The sequence below is a fragment of the Pongo abelii genome, chromosome 20 (assembly GCF_028885655.2).
Source record: "Pongo abelii isolate AG06213 chromosome 20, NHGRI_mPonAbe1-v2.0_pri, whole genome shotgun sequence".
Taxonomy (NCBI): Eukaryota; Metazoa; Chordata; class Mammalia; order Primates; family Hominidae; genus Pongo; species Pongo abelii.
In genome coordinates, this window is record NC_072005.2 from 34,056,071 (window position 1) to 34,081,708 (window position 25,638).

Below are 25,638 nucleotides of genomic sequence, written 5' to 3' on the forward strand. Positions count from 1 at the left end.
AAGAAGATAACACATGGCCAAGAAGCATGAAAAAAAATCAACATCACTAATCATTAGAGAAATACAAATTAAAACCACAATTCAGTACCATCTTGCAGCAGTCAGAATGGCTATAATTGAAAACACACACACAAAAAACACAAGTTGGTGAGATTGTGGAGAAAAAGTAATGCTTATACATTGCTGGTGGGAATGTGAATTAGTTCAGCCACTGTGGAAAAACTTTAAGAATTCTCAAATAACTTAAAATAGAATTACCATTCAACCCAGCAATCCCATTTTTGGTTATATACCAAAATAAATAAATACTATTTTCCCCAAAAGACACGTTTGTTTTTGTTCATTGCAGCGATATTCACAATAGCAAAGACATGCAATCAAACCTAGGTGCCCATCAACTGTAGCCTGGATAAGGAAAATGTGGCACATATACACTATGAAATACTATGCGGTCATAAAAAAAGAATGAAATCATGTATTTTTCCTACCAACATAGATGCAGCTGGAGGCCATTACCCTAAGTGAATTAATTCAGGAACAGAAAAATCAAATACTGCATGTTCTCATGTATAAGTGTGAGCTAAACTTCTGAGTACACAAACACAAAAAGGAAAACCATAAATGCCAGGGCTTACTTGATGGTGGAGGGTGAAAGAGTTAGAATCAGAAAACTACCTATTGGGTACTATGCTCACTACCTGTGTGATAAAATCATTTTTATACCAAACCCCAGTGACACACAATTTACTCATGTAAGAAACATGCGCATGAACCCCTGAACTTAATTAAAAGTAGGAAAAAAAACCTTGGTCTTCTCTTAAAATTACTGGGTTTCTTTTGGAGAGACTATAATAAGAGTTTATAAAAGGCTTTTTAAAACCCTCTTTACACAAACTTCTTGAGGAAAAAAAAAATTCTGTGTTTAATCACAATAATTTATTGTGCTCCATATTTTATCAGGTCTTCTGATTAGTAAGAAAACTGAGTCTTCCTAATATTAAAAAAATTAGAGTTTTTTGAGAACTATGTAACTTTTCTGTATTTGCCTCTTTTTTCATAATGCGATTCCATTAAGTGTTTTAAATATTTTGTTTGACATTTTTGACAAACTTCTCAAAAGAAACTTTTAATTAAGTCTTTCTGACCTTGAATTAACTTAACAATAGTTACAGAGGGTCCCTGAGACATCTGAGATTTGAAAAAGAGAGATATTAAGCTAGTTTGAATTATTTGGTATGTAAAATTATATGTGAAGAAATGTCAAATAAGAAATGTTTAATTTTTTTTCAATATGACATTGGAGGCAATGTTAGCATGTGTCTCCCATGTAGAAAGGCAAAACATTTGTAAAGATTCATGTTGTGAACCTTTTTCCAAGATGCAGCACAGAAATTTATCAGAAAAACTAAAAGAAAGCATAGACTGTTTGAATGAAGTGGTGGGCTGCAGCTTACACTGTGAGCCAGGCAGAAAACATCCAACAAGAGACAACGGACCTATTCATGCACCCAGCACGTCACTACTACAACCAGAGTCTCAGAAAGCCATCACACAAAAATTCTCTATAACCAAGAAATGCATACAGAGTCTTTGCCACTGAAAGCACTCAGAGCTGAAGCTAGGTAACAATAATCTGTAAACATTAAAGTCACATTCTTGGCCGTGTGCGGTGGCTCACACTTGCAATCCCAGCACTTTGGGAGGTGGAGGCAGGTGGATAACTTGAGGTCAGGAGTTCGAGACCAGCCTGGCCAACATCATGAAACCCCGTCTCTACCAAAAATACAAAAATTAGCCGGGTGTGGTGGCACGTGCCTATAATCCCAGCTACTCAGGAGGCTGAGGCAGAAGAATCACTTGAGCCCAGAAGGCAAAGCTTGCAGTGAACTGAGATCATGCCATTGCACTCCAGGCTGGGTGACACAATGAGACTTTGTCTCAAAAAAAAAAAAAATTACATTCTGAAGAAAAAAAAAACCAGTATAATCAACCACAAATTCAAAAGTAATTACAAGAAATAGTCTACACCAAAGAGAAAGAACCAAAAAACCAATTCTAGCAATATGAAGAAAAAAAAAACCTCAGCATTCTCTAATCCTCTAAAAAGGTCACACTAACTGTCCAGCAGTGGATCCAAACTAAGATGAAATCCTTGAAATACCAGATAAAAAATTCAAAAAGTTCATTAATTTGTTCAAGGAGATACAAAACAAAGGTAAAAACCAACATAAAGAAATTTTAAAAATTCAGGATATTAATACAAACTTTTCTAAAAAGATAGATTATTTTAAAGGAAACCCAATCAGAACTTCTGCAATCAAAGACACTTTTAGGGAACTACAAAATTCAGTAGAAAATTTTAACAACAGACTAGACCAAATATAAGAGAGTTTCAGAGCATGAAGACAAAACTTTTGTATTAACCCAATCAGAAAAAAAAAATAAAAAATGATCAAATTCCCCAATGAATAGGAGATTATGTAAAACAGCCAAACCTAAGAACAAAAGGTATTTCTGGATGAGAAGAAAACACAAAATTTTAGAATACCTATTTGAGAGAATTATTGGTAAAACTTCCTTGGTGTTGCTAAAGATCTAGACATCCAAATACAAGAAGCTCAAAAAACTTCTGTAAGATTAATTCCAACAAGTATATCTCCAAAGCCTAAGCTTAACGTGAAGGAAAGAATTCTAAGAGCAGTGAGACAAAAGCATCAGGTAACTTATGAATTAAAAGCTATCAGGCTAACAGCAAACTTCTCAACAGAAACCTTACAAGCCAGAAGTGATTGGGATCCTAACTTTAGCCTTCTAAAAAAAAAAAAAAAAAAAGACTGTTGACCAAGAATTTTATATCCAGTCACACTGTTTCTTAAATGAAGGGAAAAAAGTATTTCTCAGATAAGCAAATGATGAGGAAATTTGTCACTACTAGACAAGCCCTACAGAAAATGCTAAAAGAAACAATTCAACTTTGAAACAAAAGGTTGATACACACTACAACAGAAACTCTTAAAAGCATAAAACAGGGCTTATAAACACAATGGAGAAAACAAAGTCATTTGATAACAACATGATGACTGGAAAATTACTTCACATCTCAATACCAACATAGAATGTAAATGGTCTAAGTGCTCTACTTAAAAAATACAGATAGGTAGAAAAAAATATATTACAAAACAAATATCTGCCTTCTTCAGGAGACACACCTAATACATAAAGATTCTTTAAAATTCAAAGTAAAGGGGTAAAAAAGGATATTTCATGCAAATGGAAACCAACAGCAAATAGGAGTAGATATTCTTATATCAGAAAAACAGACTTTAAAGAAACAACAGTAAAAAAGACAAAGAAGAACACTATACAATAATAAAATAATCAATTATATGATAACATGTAACAATCCTAAATTTATATGCATTTTACTCTGGAGCTCCCAGATTCATAAAACTATTACTACTAGACTAATAAAAGAGATAGACAGCAATATAATAATAATGGGGAATTCAATATTCTACTGACAGCACTAGACAGATCATCAAGGCAGAAAGTCAATAAAGAAACCCTGGACTTACACTGTAGTCTAGAACAAATGGGCCTAACAGCTATTTAGAAAACATTCTACCCAAGATGTGCAGAATATACACCCTTCTCAGCAGCACATGAAACATTCTCCAACATAGACCATATAATAGCCCACAAAACAAGTATCAATATTTTTTTAATATTGAAATTATATCAAGTCGCTTCACAGACCATAGTGGAATAAAACTAAAAGTCAGTTACAAAAGGTCCCTTAAACCTATACATGTACATAGAAATTAAACAATCTGCTCCTGAATAATTTTTGGATTAACAATACAATCCATAAAATGTTAAAAATATTTGAAATGAATGGTAACAGGGAAACAAGGTATCAGGACCTCCGGAATACAGCAAAATCAGTGCTAAAAGGAAAATTCACAATGCCAAATACCTACATCAAAAAGGCTGAAAAGTATCTGGATGGCAAGAAAGACCATCGAGATTCAGGAGAAAGCTGAAGCCCATTTCAAAGAATCTAAAGAGTCCAGTATAACAATTCAAAAAATGAAAAATATAATAGCCATTTTAATATAGAACCAAACTGAGCTAATAGAGCTGAAAAACTCACTATAAGAATTTTACAGCAAAAACAGAAGTACTTTTTTAAAAAATTTTAATTGAAGTTCAGGGGTACATAAACAGGTTTTATATAAGCAAATGTGTCATGGCAGTTTGTTGTACAGATTATTTCATCACCCACGTTATTAAGCCTAGTATCTGTTGTTATTTTTCCTGATCCTCTCCCTCCTCCAAACCTCCACTCTTTGATAGCCAGGGGGTGTTGTTCCCCTCTATGTGTCCATGTTTTCTCATCATTTAGCTCTCATTTATAAGTGAGAACATGTAGTATTTTTTTTCTGTTTCTGCATTAGTTTTCTAAAGATAATAGCCTCCAGCTCCATCCTTGCTCCTGCAAAGGATATGATGTTGTTTGTTTTCATAACTGCATACTATTCCCTGGTGTATATGTACCATATTTTCTTTATCCAGTCTGCTACTGATAAACATTTAGGTTGATTCCATGTGTTTGGTATTGAGAATAATGCTGCATGCATGTATCTATATAATAGAATGCTTTCTATTCCTTTGGGTATAGACCCAGTAATGGAATTGCTGGGTTGAATGGCAATTCTATTTTTAGGTCTTTGAGGAATTGCCACACTGTCTTCCACAATGATTGAACTAATTTACACTTCCACCAACAACGTATGTGTTCTTTTTTCTCCACACCTCTGCCAGCATCTCTTATTTTTTGACTTTTTAATAGTAGCCATTCCAACTGATGTGAGATGGTATCTCATGGTGGTTTTGATTTGCATTTCCCTAATGGTCAGTGAAGTTCAGTTTTTTAAAATATGCTTGTTGGATCCATGTTTGTCTTCTTTTGAATTGTGTCTGTTCATGTTTATTGCCCACTTTTTAATATGGTTGGTTGTTTTCTTCTTGTAAATTTGTTTAAGTTTCTTATAGATGCTGAATACTAGACCTTTGTCAGATGCATAGTTTGCAGTATTTTTCTCCCATTCTGAAGGTTGTCTATTTGCTCTGTTGATTATTTCTTTTGCTGTGAATAAATGCTTTAGTTTAATTAGATCCTATGTGTCAATTCTTGCTTTTGCTGCAATTGTTTTTGGCATCTTTGTCATAAAATCTTTGCTCATGCCTATGTCCTGAATGGTATTGTCTAGGTTGTCTTTCAGGGTTTTTATAGTTCTGGGTTTTACATTTAAGTCTTTAATCCATCTTGTGTTAATTTTTGTATATGGTGTAAAGAAAGGGTCCAGTTTCAATCTTCTGCATATGGCTAGCCGGTTATCCCAGAACCATTTATTAAATGGAGAGTCCTTTTCCTATTGCTTGTTTTTGTCAGGTTTGTCGAAGATCCGATAGTTGTAGGTGTGTGGCCTTATTTCCGGGTTCTCTATTCTATTCCATTGATCTATGCGTCCGTTTTTCTACCAGTACCGTGCTGTTTTGGTTACTGTGGCCCTGTAGTATAGTTTGAAGTCAGGTAGTGTGATGCCTTCAGCTTTGTTCTTTATGCTTAGGATTGCCTTAGCTATTCAGGCTCTTTCTTGATTCCATATGAATTTTAAAATAGTTTTTTTTTCAATTATGTGAAGAATCTCAGTGGTAGTTTAATAGAAATAGCATTGAATCTACAAATTGCTTTGGCCAGCATGGCCATTTTAACAACATTGATTCTTCTTATCTCTTGAGCATGGAATGTTTTTCCACTTGTTCATGTTATCTCTGATTTCTTGGAGCAATGTTCCATATTTCTCTCTGTAGAGATCTTTCACCTCTCCGGTTAGCTGTATTCCTAGGTATTGTATTTTATTTTTTTGTGGCAATTGTGAATGCGATTGAATTTCTGATTTGGCTCTTGGCTTGACTGTTGTCAGTGTATAGGAATGTCAATAAATTTTGCACATTGATTTTACATTCTGAGACTTTGCTGAAATTGTTTAGGATAACAGAGCTTTTGGGCTGAGATTATTGAGTATTTTAGATATAGAATCATGTCATCTGCGAACAGTGATATTTTGACTTCCTCTCTTCTTATTTGGATGCCTTTTATTTCTTTCTCTTGTCTGATCGCCCTAGCTGGGACTTCCAATACTATGTTGAATAGGAGTGGTGAGAGAGAGCATCCTTGCCATGTGCCAGTTTTCAAGAGGAATGCTTCCATCTTTTGCCCATTCAGTATGATGTTTGCTGTGGTTTCATCACAGATGGCTCTTATTATTTTGAGGTATGTTTCTTTAATACCTAGTTTATTGAGAGTTTTTAACAAGTAGTGTTGAATTTTACCAAAAGCCTTTTCTGCTTCTATTGAGATAATCATGTGGCTTTTGTCTTTAGTTCTGTTTATGTGATAAATCATATTTATTGATATACAAATGTTGAACCAAACTTGCAACCCAATGGATAAAGCCTATTTGATCTTAGTGGATGAGCTTTTGGAAGTGCCGCTGGGTTCAGTTTGCCAGTATTTTCTTGAGGACTTTTGCATCGATGTTCATCAAGATATTAACCTGAAGTTTTCTTTTTTTGTTGTGTCCCTGCCAGGTTTTGGTATCAAGATGATATTGGTTTTATAGAATGAGTTAGGGAAGAGTCCCTTCTCAATTTTTTTGAAATAGTTTCAGCAGGAATTGTGCCAGCTCTTTGTACATCTTGTAGAATTCAGCTATAAATCTGTCTGATCCTGGGATTTGTTTTGTTTTTTAGGCAATTTATTACTGACTCAATTTCAGAGCTCATTATTGGTTTGCTCAGGTATGCAATTACTTCCTAGTTCAGTATTGGGAGGGTGTACATGTCTAGGTATTTATCCATTTCTTCCAGACTTTCTAGTTTATATGCATAGAGGTGTTTATAACATGCTCTGATGACTGTCTATATTCCTATGGGGTGACTGGTAATATCTCCCTTGTTTCAGATTGTATTTCTCTGAATTTTTGCTTCTTTATTAGTCTAGCTGTGGTGTCTGTTTCATTTTTTTTCCCCAAAAAGCTAGCTGCAGAATTCATTGACCTTTTGAATAAATTTTCATGTTTCAATCTCCTTCAGTTCAACTCTCATTTTGGTTATTTCTTGTCTTCGGCTGGCTTTAAGATTTTTTACTCTTAATTCTCTAGTTCTCTTAGTTGTGATGTCACATTGTTATCTTGATATTTTTCTACCTCAATTTAGAAGTAGAAACTTCTACTTTTGAGGTGAGAATTTAGTGTCCCAGAGATTCTGGTATGTTGTTTCTTTGTTCCCATTAGTTTCAAAAAACCTCTTGATGGCTGCCTTAATTTCATTATTTACCCAAAAGTCATTCATGAGCAGGTTATTCAATTTCTATGTAATTGTATGATTTTGAGTAAATTTCTTAGTCTTGCTTTCTAATTTGATTTCACCATGGTGTGAATGATTGTTATGACTTCAGTTTTTTGCATTTGCGAAAGAGTGTTTTACTTCTGATTATGTGACTGATTTTAGAGTATGTGCCATGTGGCAATGAGAAGAATGTCTATTCTGTTGGTTTTGGGTGGAGAGTTCTGTAGATGCCTATCAGGACCATTTGATCCAATGCTGAGTTCAGATCCTAAACATCTTTGTTAATCTTTCGTCTCAATAATCTAATATTGACAGTGGAGTATTAGTCTCTCAATATTATTGTGTGGGAGTCTAAATCTCTTTAAAGGTCTCTAAGAACTTGCTTTATGAATCTGGGTGCTCCTGTATTTGGTGCATATATATTCAGAATGGTTAGAATTTTTGTTGAACTTTTTACCATTATGTAATGTTCTTATTTCTTTTTAAAAAAAAATCTTTGTCATTTTAAAGTCTGTTTTACCTAAAACTAGGATTGCAACCCCTGCTTTTTTTTTCTTTTTTCCATTCGCTTGGTAAATTTTTCTCCATCCTTTTATTTTGAGCCTATATGTGTCAATGCATGTGAGATGGATCTTTTGAAGACAGCAGCTCAAGGGGTCTTGGTTCTTTATCCAGCTTGCCACTCTGTGTCTTTTAATTGGGGGCATTTAGCCCATTTACATTCAAGGTTACTATTGATATGTGTGGATTTGATCCTGTCATCATGATGTTACCTGAATTTTCAAACTTGTTTATCTGGTTGCTTTATATTGTGACTGGTCTGGGTCCTTCAGCGTGTTTTTGTCAGGAGCTCTGGGAAGGCATGTCTGGTGGTAACAAATTTCCTCAGCACTTACTTGTCTGAAAAGAATTTTATTTCTTCTTTGCTTGTGAAGCTTTGTTTGGCCAGATATAAAATATTGGGTGGGAATTTCTTTTCTTTAAAAATGTTGAATATTGGCCCCCAATCTCTTCTGGCTTGTAGAATTTCTGCTGAGAGATCCGCCATTAGTCTGATGGGGTTCCCTTTGTAGGTAACTTAACATTTCTCTCTAGCTGCCTTTAATATGTTTTTTCCATTTTGACCTTGGATAATCTGATGATTATATGTCTTACGGTTATCTTTTTGTGAAGTATCTTACTGGAGTTCCCTGCATTTCCTGAATTTGAATGGTGGTCTCTCTAGCTAGGTTGGGGAAGTTCTTATGGATGATATCTTGAAATACGTTTTGCAAGTTGGTTCCGTTCTCCCCCATCACTTTCATGGACACCAATGATTCACAGAGTTTGTCTCTACATAATTCCATATTTCTCTGAGGTTTTGTTCATTTTTTTATCATTCTTTTTTCTCTGTTTGTCTGACTGTCTTATTTATTTCAGCAAGCCAGTCTTCAAGCTCTGAGATTCTTTCTTCCACTTCCTCTATTCTGCTTTCAATACTTGTGACAGCACTATGAAATTCTTGTAGTGTGATTTTCAGCTCCATCAGGTTGGTTATGTTCTTTACTATGTTGGCTGTTTTGACTGTCAGTTCCTGTATTGTTTAATCATGATTTTTAGCTTCCTTGGATTAAGTTTCAATGTACTCCTGTAGTTCAGTGATCTTTGTTCCTATCTGTGTTCTGAATTCTAATTCTGTCATTTCAGCCATCTCAGCTCACTTCAGAACCTTTGCTGGAGAGCTGATGTGTTCATTTGGAGGAAAGGAGGCACTGTGGCTTTTTGAGTTTTCAGGGTTCCTGCACTGATCCTTTCATTTTTGTGGGCTTATTACCTTCAATCTGTGAGGTTGCTGACCTATGGACGAGTTTTTTTCTTTTGTCCTAATTGATAATCTTGAGGGTTTGATTGTGGTATAAGGTGGATTCAGCTGACTGGCTTCATTTCTGGAAGATTTAAGGTGGCCAACACTCAACTCCCAGCTCCTGGACTGCATGCTCTAAATCTGGGTGACTTGTATTCAGTTCCAACTTTGTTCTCTTGCTCTTTGAAGTCAGGAACCCATTGTGCTGGGGGCCGGGGGAAGGGAATATGCTTCTAGTCCACTGGTCACTACACTCTGATAGGCGGTGTCAGCCAAAGTGTTTTGAAGTGCAGGGACAATGGGATCCATCCTCCTTCACACATGCCAACAGCAATGGTAGTGGTAGCTGTGGCAGAGTGATACCAGGTACTAAGGTATCTGCCTCCCTTCAAACCTCAGGTCCTCACCAAAGCTTCTTATACCCTTAGTTGACTGCCAGGTTGTTGCAAGTGCCTAATAACAGGCACAATTTCAGAAAGACCCACAAGATGTGAAATTGGCTCAAACTACTGTGGTAAGTGTATCAGAAGTATTAACAGCAGAATAAACCAAGCTGAAGATAGAATCTCAGAGCTTGAAGACTGGTTCTTTGAATGAACTCAGACAAAAATAATGAAAAAAGGATTTTAAAAAATGAAAAAATTTAGAAATATAGGATTATGTAGAGAGATCAAATCTATGACACATTGGCATTCCTGAAAAGAGAGAGAGAGCAATCAATTTGGAAAACATATGTAAGAATATTGTCCATGAACATTTCTCTAACTTTCCTAGTTGAGACTTAGCTTCACATTTCACCAAATGGACCTAACAGACATCTCCACGATACTCCACACAACAAAAACAAACATGCAAATTCAAGAAATGCAGAGAACATCTGTGAGATACTCTAATGACTAAGAAACATAGTCATTAGAGCCTCCAAGGTCAACATGAAACAATATTAATGGCAGCTAGAGAGAAGTGGCAGGTCACCTACAAAGGGAACCCAATCAGGCTAACAGCAAATCTTTCAGCAGAATTCTAAGCCAGAAAAGATTGGGGGCCTATATTCAAAATTCTTAAAGAAAATAAAGTCCAACAAAAAATTTCATATCTGGCCAAGCTAAGCTTTATATTTAAGTGAACAAGAAATGAAATTCTTTTCAGACAAGCAAGTGCTAAGGGAATTTGTTACCACCAGGTCTGCCTTACAAAAGATCCTTAAGAGAGTGAAACATGGAAATAAATGTTCTTTTCCAATCACCACAAAACACACTCAAGTACCTAGACCATGGACACTATAAAGCAATATTTAATCAAGTCTACTTAACAACCAGCTAACAACATAATTACAGGGTCAAATCTGCACATGTCAATAATAACCTTGAAGGTAAATGAATTAAACTCCCCACTTAAAAGGCAAAGAGTGACAGGTTGTGTAAAGAAGAAGACTCAACTATATGCTGTCTTCAAGAGACCCATCTCACATGCAAGAATATCACAGGCTCAAAATAAATGGACGGAGAAAGACCAATCAAGCAGACAGAAGACCAAAAAGAGCAGGGGTTGCTATTTTTACTTCAGACAAAATTAACTTTAAACCAATAACAATCAAAAAAGATAAATAAGGGCATTACATAATAATAATGTGTTCAATTCAACTAGAAGATTTAACTATTCTATATCTATATCTACCTATCTATCTATCTATATACACATCTAACACTGGAGCACCAATATTTATAAAATAGCTCTTACAGACATACAAAGAGACTTACATAACATCACAAAAGAAGTGGGAGACTTCAACACCCCAGTGACTTTTGGACGCATAATCAAGACAGAATACTAACAAACATATTTGAGACTTAACTTGACATTTCACCAAATGGACATAACAGACATCTCCATAACATACCACATAACAAAAACAAAATATTCCTTCTTCTCACATTCACATGGCACATGCTATAAAATTGACCCCATGCTTGGCCAAAAGCAGTTCTTAACAAATTAAAAAGAAAAAATCATACCAACCACACTCTTGGACCACAGCAAAACAAGAATAGAAACCAATACCAATTAGATCTCTCAAAACCATACAATTAAATGGAAATTAAACAATCTGTTCCTGAATGACTTTTAAGTAAACAAAGAAATTGAGGCAAAAATTAAGAAATTCTGGGAAACTAATAAAAGCAAAGGAACAATGTACCAGAATCTGTGAGACATAACTAAAGTAATGTTAAGAGAAAAGTTTGTAGTGCAAAACACCCACATCAGAAACATCTCAAATTAATAACATATTATAATATCACACCTAGAGAAACTTGAAAACACAAGAGAAAATCAACCTCAAAATTTGCATAAGAAAAAAAATAGGCCAAGTGTGTTGGCTCAAGCCTGTAATCCCAGCACTTTGGGAGGCCGAGGTGGGCAGATCACCTGAGGTTGGGAGTTCTGGACCAGCCTAATCAACATGGAGAAACCCTGTTTCTACTAAAAATACAAAATTGGCCAGGTGTGGTTGCGCATGCCTGTAACCCCAGTCACTCTGGAGGTTGGGGCAGGAGAATCACTTCAACCTGGGAGGCAGAGGTTGCGGTGAGCTGAGATGGCACCATTGCACTCCAGCCTGGGCAACAAGAGTGAAACTCCATCTCAAAAAACGAAAACAAACCAACAAAAAACAAATAACAAAAGCCAGAGCTGAAATAAATGAAATGGAGATGAGGAAAACCATACAAAAAATCAATGAAACAAAAATTGTTTTTTCTAAAAATAAAGAAGACCGATAGACTTCTAGCTAGACTAATAAAGGAAACAAGGGAGAAAATCCAAAAACCTACAATCAGAAATGAACATGGAGACATTACCACTGACCTTACAGAAATACAAAAAAAAAAAAAAAAAACCCTCGGAGACTATTATGAACAATTCTATGTACAAAAACTAGAAAATCTAGAAGAAATTGATAAATTCCTGCAAAAATGCCACCTCCCAAGATTGAACTAAGAAGAAATTGTAACCCTGAACAGACCAATAATCAGTTTCAAAATTGCACCAGTAGCCAGGCACAGTGGCTCATTCTTTAATCCCTGAACTTTGAAGACTGAGGCAGGTGGATCATTTGAGGCTAGGAGTTTGAGAACAGCCTGGTCAATATAGCAAAACCCTGTCTCTACTGAAAATACAAAAATTAGCCAGGCATGGTGGCACATGCCTGTGATCCCAGCAACTTGGTAAGCTGTGGCACAAGAATCACTTGAGCCTGGGACACAGAAGTTTCAGTGAGCCAAGATCATGCCACTGCACTCCAGCCTGGGCAACAAAGTGATACTCTGTTTCAAAAAACAATAATAATTGAAATAAATAAAAATGATAAAAAATTTGCACCAGCAATATAAAATCTATCAACCGTAAAAAGCCCTTGAACACACAGATCTACAGTCAAATTCTACCATATATGTATAGAAGAGCTGGGACGAATCCTACTGAAACTATTTCAAAAAATTCTGAACTCATTCTATGAGGCTAGAATCATTCTGATACCAAACTTCTGAAGAGACACAATGCAAAAAGCAAACTTCAGGCCATGGCTCAGAATATCTGGAACAGCTCAGAAATCTGGGTGCAGAAAGCTAGGGACAAGCCTAGCCAGTCAAGTTGCCTCCAGGGCAGATGCCAGAGGCAGATTCACTGGGCTGGGAGAGTGCAAGCTGAATAGACCCCACAACCATCTGCTGAGCTGAAAACCCTGGGCCATGGGTGCCTTCCCAGTTGCATATCACTGGGTATCACTGCCCTGCCAGAAACTCCTCCACTCCTTGACCCACTGCACCAGTAGACATACCTTACAACCCACTCGGACTCTCTCAAGCACAGGGAACTGGCAAAGGCCCTGGGGAGTTGTGATTCTACTGGTGACCCAACACTTAGCTGGTACCACCCCTAAGGAAGGAGAGAGTGCATCCTATCAAATCTCCCACTGGGGCAAAGAAAACACAGGCATGGTGCCAGTTTTTGAAGGGGTTGGCACCAAGTCCTGGGAATGAGATTGGAGAGGGAGTCATCTCTTGCCCCTGCCTTCTTTCCCCAGAGCACTGCTGCATAAGCACTGAAAAAGTTGTGCACAGCAGAGTTAAGAGCTTATGTGCCGGCCCTTACTCTAGTGGACTACAGCCTAAATTATACCACCAAACACAAGTACATTCCTCCAATAGGCAATGCCTCTGAAACCCACCAGAGTAATGTATATACAGCCTAGGAACCTGTAAGTACAGAGCCTTGGTCTTCTGAAAGCACTCAGAAATGAAGCCAATTGACTATACACTATATTCACCAAACTCTTAAGTGGAGCAAGAATAAAAAAAAAAAAAGTCCCATCCAAATGATGGCAAACTAAAAAAAAAAAAAAAAAAAAAAAGACAGCTCTCTCAGATGAGAAAAATTAGCACAAGAACTCTGGCAATCGAAGTATACTGAAAAGCCTGTTTCCAAGTGCACCCACACAAACCCCCAGCAGAAAACGTAATGATTGTGTCTGCAGCAGTGATGGAGAGAGCAGAAGATGCCTTTTCCATTTCAGTTCGCAGCCACTGGTGCCACCTGTCCATTGGGACAGGACAATACTCCTCATTTTCAAAGATCAGCATTGCACCTGTGTCTCTGCTGGGAGAAATACAGCCATTTTCTGGTTATAAGTGGGGAGGGGGGCTCTCCATCAGGGAAGAATGTGCATTCCAGTTTCCTTTGTCCCAAAGTGTGCTTTGGTGGACTACAATCCCCCTTCCCTAGTGAAGGCCTGTATCAAAGGCTAGGTCTCTAAGGATCTTGCAGTTCCCCAGGGTCCTGCTGGTCCCCTGTGGTTGCCACAGGCAGAGGAGGTTCTGGGAAATGTTTGTGTCGGATCTAGTCATGCAGAGAGACACGAGGGCTAAAATTATCTGGACAGAATAGAGGCCCCAAACAGATGTACAGTCTGTATGGTGCTCACCACCTCAGCTCGGGTTTGAGGGCGAGAGCAAGCAAACCTGTGTGAATTCACCACCCAGTTGTCTGCCCTCCAGAAGTTCCCCAATCACTGCCAACAGTGGTGCCTGGGTTTGCAAGGGCAGAGGGGCTCTCAGACAAATTGGTGGCCAGCAGTTTGGTACAAGAGTGAGGAAAAAAAGATACACTCCCATCTAGACTTTCCATGGGACTCCAAGTTCCTCACGGGTCAGTCTCTGCCAGACATTTAGGCCTTTTTTTTTCCTGTACCCCCAACTTCTTCCTGTGGGTTCTCCAAAAGGTTCTGACACTTTTCTCTCAGCATTCCACTTGGGCCATGATTATTCACCTGTAATGTTAAATCTCCTTTCTAAGGAGAATTGGTATCTGATGTCTCTAGTCAGCCATCTTGAAAAAAATCACCACATGATTTTCATTCTTTATTCTGTTAATGTGACTTATCACAATTATTTTTATTTAGCTTCTTTAGCTTTATTGAGGCAAAGAAATATGACATAAAGTGTACAACATGATGATTTGAAGTAAGTATATATTGTGAACTGATTGCTGCAGTCAAGTTAATTATCATATTCACTACCTCAAGGACTTAATTTTTTTCTTTCATTTTGATGAGAATGCTTAAGGTCTACTCTTAGAAATTTTCAAAGTATATAATTTAGTATTATTAACTGTAGTCACCATGCTTTACATTATATTCTCAGAACTTATTTATCTTAGAATGGAAAGTTTGTATACTTTAGCCTACATCTCCCAATTTGACCCACCCCTAGACCTTATCAACTACCATTCTACTCTATTTCTAAGAACTCAATTTTATTGTTTTATATTCCACATTCACTTCTTTTGCTTTAAAATGAATTATGTAAATTACAGCACAGAGGAAAGAGGCAGAAAAAAGGCTAAAGGGTCTTACACTACTTAATCTTGGGATTGGGGTAAAAACTATGACCTGTGGGTCAAATGCAGTCCTTTACCTGTTTATGTAAATAAAGCTTTATTGGAACACAGCTATACTCATTCATTTACATAATATCTCTATCTGTTTTTACACTTCAACAGCAGAAGTGAGTAAGAAGAAAGACTGTATAGCTCATATAACCTAAAGTATCTATTATCTACCCTTTTCAGAAAAGCTTTCTGACTGGTTGCAAGTTAAAAAGAGCATCTTCATCATAATCTGAATGAGCTTCAGCTCATTCGTCTTCACCAATGTTCTTGAGCCAGAATAAGTGGATTAATATATTTCCATATCATATGTGGTTTGTATTAGTCAATATTGCGTTGTTATAAAGGAATACTTCAGACTGGGTAATTTATTTTATTTTATATTTAATTAATTTATTTATTTATTTATTGTTTTTCCAACACAGGGTCTCACTTTATCACCAGTGGAATGCAGCGGCACGATCTTGCCTCACTGCAACTGCCACCTTCTGGGTTCAAGCGATTCTCCCACCTCAGTCTCCCATTTGCTGGAACTGCAGGAGCATGTCACCATGTCTGGCTAATTTTTGTATTTTTAGTAGAGGCGGGATTTCACAATATTGGCCAGGCTCAAACTCCTGACCTCAAGTGATCTACCTGCCTAAGCCTCCCAAAGTGCTGGGATTACAGGCATGAACCACCAGGCCCAGCCCCTATTTTTAAAATAGGTTAATTTACCTCACAGTTCTGCAGGCTATACAAGCATAGTGCCACTATCTGCTTTAGGCCAGGACCTCAGGAAACTTCCACTCATGGCAGATGGCAAAAGGGAACAGGTTTGTCACACAGTAAGAGAGGGAGCCAGAGAGATGCTATGCTCCTTTAAGCCACCAGCTCTCATGTGAACTAACAGAGCAAGGACTTGCTCATTACCATGGGGAAGGCACCAAGCCATTCATGAGGGATCCACACCATCACTCAGACACCTTCCACCAGGCCTCACCTCTGACACTGGGAATCACATTTCAACATGAGATTTGGAGGGGAGAAATATCCCAACCATATCAGGTTACTCAAACATTCTGCTTATAATTTGTGCAGCCAAAACTAGTTACCAACTATGTTTGTTAACTAAAAAATGGTATTAAAAATTTTTGTGTATAACTAAAAAATTATACAGATAGGTATAGAGAAAGAGAAAGAGAGAGGGAGAGGGAGAGAGAGAGGGAGAGAGGGAGAGGGAGAGAGGCAGAGGGAGAAAGGGAGAGGGAGAGGGAAAGAGGGAGAGAGGGAGAGAGGGAGAGAGAGAGGGGGAGAGAGAGAGAGAGAGAGAGAGAGAGAGAGATAGGAGCTATCCAATTTGAGTATAAGGAAATCTAAAAACAAATAAGAACTTAAAATCCTATTACTAGAAACTGCTTTTTGAAGCCTAGAAATATTTTATGTTTTTCTTTATATTTAACAGTACGGGACTGTTAGTAGGACCCATACCAAAGACAATTTACAACTTCAAGTTTTACCCACGAATGATGTGACAAAAGCTTTTTGAATTAAAACTAACCAGCACTTCTATAAAACATTGATTTTAATAATATAATTGAAGTGATATAGCAAACTAAAAATGTTTTTATTTCTAAAGTAAATATTTTAGTCAAAGTTGCATCAAAAATCAAGCATTTCTTTGACATTTTTCAAGACTTTAATTTTAACTACAATTATAGTTAGTATTATATAGTACACATTATTTAAAATGTATTATAAAGCTTTTCTCTTTATATGAAATATAAAATTTAAAATGTTGTAACATGATTCATATTGAAAAACACGTAAAATTGTATACACTGCTCTCACACAGAAAGTGCCACTGGAATCACATAAAATGTTCTAATGCTTCAAGGTGCCAGGCACAGTGCTTGGCACATATTACTTACTTCATAAATGTTTGTTCACTCATTCTCTCATTTACTCATGTACTCAAAGAAATATGGGCTTAAGGAGAAACTGCATTATAATGAAAACTGAAAGCTCGATCATTTATCAACAAACCTGGAGTTTTGACAAAGACTTTGACGGACAGTGGAGCAGATGAGAGGATGATAATCAAGATTTCAAACTCCTTGATTAAAATCTACTAAGTAAAGCCCTGGGTTCACAAGATGACCTCATAGAAAATCAGAGTCAATACTCCACAAAAAGAATGCATTCTTTCAATACCCAGGTTGGACTTTTATATATAACAATCTGCTTGAAGCTGGGAATAAGTTGTGTTAGAAGTAAAACACACAGTCCACCGGAAAGTAAGAACCACCTGATGGGGGACTTGTTTTTCTGCGCTGAGACTTCTTTTCAGGTAGGGTCTCATTCTCTTGGTTTTGACAACTTAATAAAAGTTGAATTAAAAAACAAAACTGGCTTAACCCAAAAAGTTTTATTCTAAAGTAAAGATAAATAAATGTAGAAGGTAGAGGGGTGTTTAACTTTCCTATTTTTTTCCTGTTATGCACAAACCAATCCATCTATTCTGCATATTTGCGCCAAAGTCACAATGTGAGGTGTCAACTTTTTGAGGAGCATTTCTGGGCTATTTTCAGAAGGTCTGATAAATGCAATATTTTACCAGAGTAATAAGGTCTACAAAATGCAAAAAGCTGTAAAAAAGAGAAGAAAGTATGGGTACCAAGCAGAATATAAGATAAAAATTGATCTTGGAGGAAATTTACCCATTTTCTGTTTGCCTCAAGAATACTGTGCTGGCAGCAAGATGCACTTTTTTTTCCCCCTAAATGGGAAATGGGTTAAAAATCTGTAACAAAAATAAAACGTAACACTGGCAAGTCATTTGCAGCTGGCCTGAATTGTCTTTGGTATTCAGAGTAGGAAAAAAAAAAAATGGAGGGCCAGGCGCAGTGGCTCATGCCTGTAATCCCAACATTCTGGGAGGCTGAGGTAGGCGGATCACAAGGTCAGGAGTTCACGACCAGCCTGACCAACATGGTGAAACCCTGTGTCTACTAAAAATACAAATATTAGCCAGACATAGTGGCATGTACCTGTAATCCCAGCTACTCAGGAGGCTGAGGCAGGAGAACTGCTTGAAGCCGAGAGGCGGATGTTGCAGTGAGCCGAGATTGCGCCACTGCACTCCAGCCTGGGTGACAGAGCGAAACTCTGTCTCAAAAAAAAAAGGAAGTACTGTTGTAGGTCCAGTCTTGTCATTCCACAGAAGGCAGGGAGAGGTGTAGAAGACCCTCTCAAATTCTTTGCTTATGAATTGACTCTGCTTGAATACTTCTCTACCTTCTCTTAACTCCAGTCATCTGAGTAATACAAAGAGAGCCCTTGGAGATACAGGTTGTGTCTCCTCATCCCTTGAGAATTTCCTGGGAGACCAAGAAGGCCTCTTTACTCTACATTCTTATAAACAAATTAAGAGTTTGGAGACTTCATTGCCATCTGCACAGCTTCTCTGGGTCTTTGCCAATTAAATTTTCTTGCCTTTTTTTTTTAGTGATTCGTAGTGATTCGTAAGTTGGCTTGTGCTATTTTTAGCAAGGCTTTTTTGAGAACCAAGTACTTTCCCTTTTCTCTTCTAAAGTTATGGTCATCTACCTCTATCATTTAAACAATTTAAAGGTTTAAGTAGTAAAAAATATTACAATCTCAAAATATATCCTAAAATTTAACTCTCTTAAAGACTTTATTGTAACTGGCTCTACATCCTTATTTTCTATGTTTACTGAAAACTTTTGTAGTGGCTGTCATTTATGCATCATTGGCTGGACTGTGAGAACTGTTTAATAATTTGTGGTCTAAGATGATCAACCTTGGAAAATATTTAATTATATTCATTCATTAAATCTTTTCCCAACTTAAATCTAAAAGCTAAGTTTAAAAGAAATGTTATCAAATAAGGAAATAAGCCTTCAGAATTCCCGTCGGATTTCTTGTATGAACTTTTTTGTCTCATTAAACTTTGTTTAATGAGACAAAATCTTTAAATTCAGAGTAAATATCATACTAGTTATACTGTTTCCAATTTTATTAATGTCAGTGGAAGATGTCTAAATTAAACAATAAAAAGTCCCTTCAGTTTATGTGACAGAAAATGTGTAAGCATTAGATATTTATCTTACACCATAGTTACTGATAAATTTTTTTGGCAAAATATAAAAAATTAGTAATTTCTTTGAAAAGAAATAACAATGCAAAACCTACCGATGGTAAGAGAAAATCCCTGAGATACATACTTCGACACTTTTATCACTGAAAATGATTTTGAAGCTATTCTAATTATTTTGATTTCTATAAAGATCAATAGAAAAAATTTTAAAAACATAAAATATTTGTGAATGGCACATTCACCTGATAAGATAATAAAGGATATCATCCCAGATAGAATATTTAAGAAAGTTGCACTGTGTTTTGTTTTTGCTTTAATGAGTTGTAAAAGTAATTTAGCTTACCAAGACAAATTCAGAGCTACATAATAGTATCGTGAATTTTGCCAAGTCACATAAATAAAGTTGTGAGTTGGATGACTCTCCTAACGTTATTATGAGATTAAAGTGGATAAAACTTGCTCGGTAGATTTATTAGTTCAGAAAAATAATCTCCTACCAGCAAAGCCAAGAATTTCTTTTAGAACAGGTTTCAAGGAAAAAACTGTGGCATTTTCTGCACTTTTTGTCATGCTACCACCACTGACTGAACCACATGAACTAAGTCTCAAACTCAGGCTTACAGGTAGTGGTTATGATAAATAGCAGTTTTAATGATGTCATATGAAGACAAAGACTTGAAGAGTATTTTTTGTGAGATCATACCCCTGGAGGAAACTAAATTTAACCATGAAATTTAAATGAAATAGATTTTATTTAAACTGATTAAATAGGATTTGAAATGGTTGCCAGTCTGGTCATCCAATAGGGAACTTGAAAATTCAGACATGGATTGGCACTTCCGTTTGTTTTTTGAGTCTTCTTGTAACTGATGCAGTTACACTATCTTTTTTCTTTACCTTAGTTCATTACATTATTAAAATGGAGAAAAATGAGACAATGTGGAATATTTGACAGTTGCTCCACTGTAGGAATATATAATTGGTTCCAAAAGCCATCCTTAACTCCTGCAAGGTGCTCTATATTCTTGGCTTTCTCTTAGGAAGTCTAGCCTCCAGACTCCAGAACTCTACAGACCATATATATATATATATATGTATGTGTGTGTGTGTGTGTATAAATATATGTAACTCTCTCTAAATATAAAACTCTCTCTATATAACTCTCTATATACATAGTTATGTAGAGAGAGTTTTATATAGTTTTATATATATACGCATATATATAAAATATATGTGGTTTGTAGAGTACTTGGTGGTACAAAAGTAATTACGATCTTTGCTATAACACACATCACGCTTATATGACCACTATCATGTTGACTTAGAGGTCTAGGTTTTCAGACTAATTTCTATAGTGGTCCACGTAAACAAAACAGGTGAGACTGGTCATGGTCCTCGGAACTGCTTTTATCCAACAGCAGAATTACCTGAAAGTGTGGTGTTGGCTAAATGTAACACAGGCAGAGGGTGAGCCTCTGCATTAAACACCTAGTAGTCTAAAGGTAAAAGGTCACCACTGGAGAACAGCACATACAAATATTTTAGTGTTTCAGCAAGAAAGACACCCCGCTGTACATCATCATGTGTAGGAGTAGAGAAATGTACATCTTTGACTCCAGAAAATCCACCACTGACTCAGCAATACTTTTCAATGGCAAGTGCTGTTCCCTGTCCCACTGCCTGTATTTTGGATTGTGACAGAATCACCATAGGTACCAACAGGTTTCAATTACTTCTGGACAGAGGATATAATACTTTTCAACCTGACAGCCACAACCTCCACTGCACCATCAAACTTGACTGACTCAGGACCTAGCTTTAATGCAGTCTGTCATATGACTCGTGACATGTACATGCAACTTCCACCCCAGCTCTAAATAATGACGGACTTATCTGTTCTGGAACCATCTTCTCCTAGTGTAAACATTACCCCAGCAAAGCAGGCCAGATGCCCCATCTTGTTTTCCAAGTGCCCACTGATCCATTCTTTACTAAAGATTAAGACATCCATGGGAGTTCTTGTTTTTTTACAGCCTCCAGAGCATCATCACACATCTTTCACCATTCATGGTCTGTTTTATCTGACATCAACCATGCTCTCAGTAAGTATTCATAAAAACTGTCTCCCAGATCACCAAGTGATGTGTGATACCGACCCCAGCACCCTGTACTTGGGCTCAATTTGGATAAAGACCGTTTGGACAATCCATTTTCTGAAGCAGTTTCCACATGTACACGACCTTGTTATAGTAAACCAGGTCTGCTGTCAAGTAGCTGAGGTGGATGAACTCCATATGCAGTGTACCAGATTCAGCCAGAATGCTGCTACATGCAGGCCCCTAGCTTCAGTTGCACCCTACTCCACTCTGCAAATGTACCATTGTCCAGGGAATCCCAGTACATGTGTGAAAGGCAGGAAGGAGTTTCTTAGCCAGTTGCACAGCTTTAATCTTGAATATCTCCTTTCCTGAAAGGTGATATGCTGCAAGTAGGCCTTCAATAAACTGAATGTTGACTTCAAACACAAACATCTCTGAATTCACACTGACCTCAAGGTTGTCTTTAAACAATCTTTGCACATCTAGGAATTCAGCATGAAGCCCCATGATATAAAGGGCATCCAAAGAATCTACAATGGTAGCACCCATTTGTGAATTTTCAAATGTTAGTGGCACATCCTTTCCTTTTAATAGGTCTAAGTTCATTATGCCCCCACCTGTATGTCCTATAATTATCCTAGGCATGTTTCATGCTTTACTTTTTTTCCCTTTTCTTTTTTATGTTGTCTTCGGGGTCTCCACCATTCATGCCTACGAAGTTTGGAATAGGGACTGGTGGCAGTGGCTTGTTCTCTGTCTTCATTTGTCGGACCTTATTTTTCTCTATCTGAATTTCTGCTTGGATTTCCTTGCTTGACTTTTCTTTTCTTTCCTTTTTTTGAGACGTGGTCTCACTCTGTCACCCAGGCTGAGTGTTGCAGTGCCATCAGGGCTCAGTGCAGCCTCCACCTCCCAGGCTCAAGCAATCCTCCCACCTTAGACTCCAGAATAGCTGGGATTACAAAAGGGCACTACCAGGCCTGGCTAGTTGTTGATTTTTTGTGGAGACAGGGGTCTCATCATGTTGCCCAGGCTGGTCTCAAACTCCTAGATGAAAGCCATCCTCCTGACTTGGCCTCCCAAAGTGTTGGGATTACAGGTGTGAGCCACAGCGCCCAGGCTGCTTGACTTTCTCAATTTTTCTTTTGTCTCTTCCAGGGACTTGTCATGATCAGCTCGAACTTTATTTCTCAGAGGTTCTTCTTCTTCCTTGTGTGTATGTTAATTGGGTGCATAGATCAGGAAGACTTCAGGGTTTTTAGCCCCTTTGCCAGCTACTACATGAGGAATTAACACATCGTCTAAACCCAGATCAAAGCGTTTGTGTTTTGAGAAGCCTAGAAGAAAAAAGAATGCCCCCAAACACAGGGTGATGAAGGCATTAAAAATAAGTGTCTTCTCAGAAAGTCTCAAGGTAGCGCTGTGATGTGGGGAGGGCGGCCTCAGGTTCAGAGGTGGGATCCCACGTCTGGAGAGGGCAGCAGGGCTGGGGTGGTCATCGTTTATGCTCTTGAAGCTTACAGCAAATGCACGATACATTGAACTGTCTTCAAAATCTTGGCAAAAATGGAAAAACTCAATTTTGCTCCACTTGCAGGACTGCTGCGCTTCTTCACAGGCACCTCTTTGACGCTCCTCCAATTCCATTCAGGAACGTGAGTGACCCCCCGCCTCAAACGATCACCAGCTTATGTCCTGCGAGATCTCGTTTGCCCTTTGACTTTCAGGGCCCTATCGGGTTATCAGAAGACTCTTCATTCCTAGGGGTACATCAGAGAAGTCACACTGCAAAAGAGCTGCCCCTTGGGGAGGTGCTCAAGGGTGGTCTTCTGCCCCAAATGGGAGTCTGGCTAAATCTGAGAACTGCAGAAGGTTCACCATCTCTGGTCCTTCCATTCCAGAATCTCTTAACCTTAGTGGTGGAAAAAATAAGGGTCTCCACCGAAACCTGAAAACAGGAAGGAAGGTTTCCAGCTTCCCGGAGGCCAAGGCAGAGGCGCTGGGGGAAGGAGCAGGAAGGGACCAGCCGCCCGCGCTTCGCGACGCTGCCAGGCAGGCTCCCGGGACGGGCAGAGCTCCGAGGCTGCCTCTGGGCAGTCACGTCCAACGTACCTGAGCCCAGCCAGCCGCTGTCGCTGTCGCCGTCGCCGCCGCACTCGCCTGTCCGGACGCACCTTCCTTCTCCTCCGCGGCCCCCGAGAAGCTCGGCGTGCAGGCAGGGGAGGCGCGGCGGCCCCTGCAGCTGGTCAGTTCACCAGGTGCCTGCTCCCGAGCGAGTTGCCACCGACCCCGCAGCGCCCGGCCGAGCCCCGCGCTCCGCAGCGTGGGAAGGAGCCGAGCAGCGACCCTTGCTCCGAGAGCCCGGGGTCGGCGCCTGCCCATTCCTCGCGCAGCCGTGGGGCAGCGGGTGGCCCCGGGCGCGCGCGAGCAGCCGCTTCTCCGGCAGGTAGAGGCCGGCTCCGTGTCCTCGGCCAGCCGCCGTGGGGGCCTCCTCCGCGCTGCCTCGCATGGCGCCCGGCTCGGCCTAGCTGCGGCTGCTGAGAGACGCGCCCACGCGCGGTGCTGCGGCCCGGCCTCTGCCTCTCCAGTACTGATGGGCGCGGAACAGCTGCGGGGCGACACGCGCTGGGCGCACGCACGCAGGAGCCGGAGGGTGGGGCGGATGGGGCGCCTCCCGAACCCTCACCGACTCGCGAGTGGGCGGCGCCGGCGGCGGAGCGTGGGGCTCGCTCCTTGGAGTCCACAGTTAAGTGACACCATCCTGGGTTTGCCTTTCTCTGTCGGGATCATTTTTCTTAGCATGACGTCCTCCAGGTCAGACACAAGGTCACAGGTGGCGGCTTCTGCCTTCCTTTGGCTGAGTATATTTCATTAAATATATATCCCGCATTTTCTGTATCCAGTCATCCCTCTGTGGACTGATAGGTTGTTTCTGTGTCTTGGCTAGTTTAAATAATGCCGTAATAAACATAAAGTGCAGATTATCTCTTTAAGATACCGATTTCCTTTCCTTCAGACACATACTCAGAAGTGAGTTGTATTTTTAACTTTTTGAGGAGCCTCTGTATGTTAGTTCATATGTCTGCACCAATTTACATTCCCACCAACAGTATACAAGGACTTCCCATTCTCTACACGCTCTGCAACAGTTGTTCTCTCTTGTGAGGTGTTGGTGACTGTTTTTAGTAATAGTCATTGTAACAGAAGTGAGATGGTATCTCATTGTGGTTTTGATTTGAATTTCCCTGATAGTCATGTCAAGCACCTTTGTGTATTTATACCTGTTAGTGATTTTTTAATTTTCTTGAAAAAAAATGCCTATTCGGAAGATATACCTGTTTTTATTTGGGTGTTTTTTTGTTTGTTTGTTTTTTGTTATTTTTGCTATTAGGTTGAGTACCATATATATTTTGAATACTAACCTCTCATTAGATTATTGTTTGTAAATATTTCTCCTATTCTGTGGGTTACCTTTTCATCTTGTTGATTGCGTCCTTTGCTATGCAGAAGCTTTTTAGTTTGATATCATACCATTTGTCTATTTTTTATTTTTTTGCTTGTGCTTTGTGGTATATACAAAAAATCTTTGCCAAGACAAATGTCAAGGAGCCTTTCCCTGTTTTCTTCTAGGAGTTTTACAGTTTCAGATCCTACACTTAAACGTTTAATCCATTTCAAATTGATTTTTGTGTATGGCGTAAAATAAAGTCTAATTTCTTTTTCTTCCTCCTACCTTCCTTTTTTTTTCCTTTTATTTCTTCTTCTCTTTTTTCATTCTTGCATGTGAATATCCAGTTTTCCAAACATCGTTTATTGAAGAGACTATCCTTTTTCCATTGTGTCTCCTAGGCAACTTTGTCTAAAATAAATTGACCTTAAATGTGTGGGTTTATTTATGGGCTCTTTATTCTGTTCGGTTGATTGCTATGTCTTTTCTTATGTCAGTATCATGCTGGTTTGATAAATATAGCTTAATAATATAATCTAAAAACAGGAAGAGTGTTGCTTCCAACTTTGTTCTCTCACAAGAGTGCTTTGGCTGTTTAGAGCTTTTTGTGTTTCCACACATATTTTATAATTATTTTTATTTATTCAAAAAAAGGTCATTGGAATTTTGATAGGAATTATATTGAATTTGTAGGTTGCTGTAGGTAGTATGGCAATTTTAACAATGTTAATCATGAATGTGATACATATTTTCTTTTATTTTTGTCTTCTATTTTTTTCATCAATATTTTACT

At 38.4% G+C, this 25,638-nt stretch overlaps 1 pseudogene; it reads right to left on the minus strand.

Moving 5' to 3' along the window:
• Positions 1-21,215: 21,215 nt before the first annotated feature.
• Positions 21,216-23,044, minus strand: LOC134760668 (mannosyl-oligosaccharide 1,2-alpha-mannosidase IB-like; annotated as a pseudogene).
• Positions 23,045-25,638: the final 2,594 nt, after the last annotated feature.